The sequence below is a fragment of the Schistocerca piceifrons genome, unplaced genomic scaffold, assembly GCF_021461385.2.
Source record: "Schistocerca piceifrons isolate TAMUIC-IGC-003096 unplaced genomic scaffold, iqSchPice1.1 HiC_scaffold_1160, whole genome shotgun sequence".
In the NCBI taxonomy this organism is placed as follows: domain Eukaryota; kingdom Metazoa; phylum Arthropoda; class Insecta; order Orthoptera; family Acrididae; genus Schistocerca; species Schistocerca piceifrons.
Window position 1 is genome coordinate 12,501 of NW_025726973.1, and position 2,500 is coordinate 15,000.

At 57.8% G+C, this 2,500-nt stretch overlaps 1 non-coding gene across 1 annotated transcript in view; it reads right to left on the bottom strand.

The window, feature by feature from the left end:
* Positions 1-1,314, bottom strand: part of LOC124728460 — a 1,909-nt gene extending 595 nt beyond the window's left edge. The window contains exon 1 of the ribosomal RNA XR_007007365.1: positions 1-1,314. This exon is cut by the window's left edge and continues 595 nt beyond it. This is a non-coding gene — a ribosomal RNA (small subunit ribosomal RNA).
* Positions 1,315-2,500: the final 1,186 nt, after the last annotated feature.

Sequence of the window (2,500 nt, forward strand, 5' to 3'; positions counted from 1 at the left end):
GGGCCTGGTGAGGTTTCCCGTGTTGAGTCAAATTAAGCCGCAGGCTCCACTCCTGGTGGTGCCCTTCCGTCAATTCCTTTAAGTTTCAGCTTTGCAACCATACTTCCCCCGGAACCCAAAAGCTTTGGTTTCCCGGAGGCTGCCCGCCGAGTCATCGGAGGAACTGCGGCGGATCGCTGGCTGGCATCGTTTATGGTTAGAACTAGGGCGGTATCTGATCGCCTTCGAACCTCTAACTTTCGTTCTTGATTAATGAAAACATACTTGGCAAATGCTTTCGCTTCTGTTCGTCTTGCGACGATCCAAGAATTTCACCTCTAACGTCGCAATACGAATGCCCCCGCCTGTCCCTATTAATCATTACCTCGGGTTCCGAAAACCAACAAAATAGAACCGAGGTCCTATTCCATTATTCCATGCACACAGTATTCAGGCGGGCTTGCCTGCTTTAAGCACTCTAATTTGTTCAAAGTAAACGTGCCGGCCCACCGAGACACTCAATAAAGAGCACCCTGGTAGGATTTCAACGGGGTCCGCCTCGGGACGCACGAGCACGCACGAGGCGGTCGCACGCCTTCGGCTCGCCCCACCGGCAGGACGTCCCACGATACATGCCAGTTAAACACCGACGGGCGGTGAACCAACAGCGTGGGACACAAATCCAACTACGAGCTTTTTAACCGCAACAACTTTAATATACGCTATTGGAGCTGGAATTACCGCGGCTGCTGGCACCAGACTTGCCCTCCAATAGATACTCGTTAAAGGATTTAAAGTGTACTCATTCCGATTACGGGGCCTCGGATGAGTCCCGTATCGTTATTTTTCGTCACTACCTCCCCGTGCCGGGAGTGGGTAATTTGCGCGCCTGCTGCCTTCCTTGGATGTGGTAGCCGTTTCTCAGGCTCCCTCTCCGGAATCGAACCCTGATTCCCCGTTACCCGTTACAACCATGGTAGGCGCAGAACCTACCATCGACAGTTGATAAGGCAGACATTTGAAAGATGCGTCGCCGGTACGAGGACCGTGCGATCAGCCCAAAGTTATTCAGAGTCACCAAGGCAAACGGACCGGACGAGCCGACCGATTGGTTTTGATCTAATAAAAGCGTCCCTTCCATCTCTGGTCGGGACTCTGTTTGCATGTATTAGCTCTAGAATTACCACAGTTATCCAAGTAACGTGGGTACGATCTAAGGAACCATAACTGATTTAATGAGCCATTCGCGGTTTCACCTTAATGCGGCTTGTACTGAGACATGCATGGCTTAATCTTTGAGACAAGCATATGACTACTGGCAGGATCAACCAGGGAGCTGCGTCAACTAGAGCTGAGCAGCCGGCCGCCCGGGAGTGTGTCCCGGGGGCCCGCGCGAACACGCAAGCGTCCGCTCAATCATTCTGCAAACAGGAGGAGGCTGAGCTCCCCTGCACAATACACCTCGAAACCCTCTCAGGTCCCGGCGGCGCGCAGCGCCGTCCCAAGTACTTGGTCGGGTTCGAGAGAGGCGCAATCGCCCGGAGTTAGGCGAGTAGACGCTTTCGGTGCGACCACCCGTGCTCCCAACTGAGCTTGCCGCTGCCGACAGAGGCCCGGGAGCGTGCTGTCGTGGCATTGCCGGCGGGAGACAACACGCGCCACCTACGGTGACCGGCAGCTCCAACGCCAGCGCCACAGAAGGACAAAAGCCCCACTTGGGTGCCGAAGCGAACTCTCCCAGCACAGCGCACGCGCCAACACATCCGCACAGCTGCGATACAAACCACCAGCGAGAACCGCTGGGGCGACCGAGCAGCAGACGGCGTCGCGGCGCCGAGCGCCGGGCGGCGGCGCATCCTCAACGCACACAGTCCTCAATCGGACCAGCACACTGAAGATGTCCACCGCGCTTCGCACCGGGCCCGCGAGGACCTACTTTGGCCGCACGGCGCCGCGCGCAGGGTGCGCCGGCGCGCAGCTGCGACGCCTGCCGCGTCCGTCGGCCGGCGCGCCTGCCACTGGCCGCCCCCACCAGCCGGCTGTAGCGCGTGCGCCCACGCACCGCGCGGCCAGCACGCCGGGAGGCGCCCCCTCACCGGCCGGGGACGGTCCCACCCAGCCACCGCCGCGTATCGCTTCACACCCAGATGCCGTTCAGTTTCGTCGGCATGGTGGGTATCGCTGGAACAACCGGTTAGTACCTCAACCTATCGTCGCCATCACCGATTCACCCCTAGCGAGAACAACCGCACCACAACAGGTTACCATTTGTTCATTTGCGTAACTTCACCAGAAAACGCAGGCGTCCATCGCCATTTGCAACTTCAACGATTATTGCATGCCTGTGTCAGGTGTCACGCCACACTACGTCTGCCCACATACACGCAACAAAATGTGCACGCCTAGACAATACGTGGAAGGTGGCCCCCGTACGTATGCGATGTCCATTGCTCGAACGACTGTCAACCGGCCTCTGTAGCATGTCGCAGATATGGAACGCGGTGCACCATGCCATCACGGT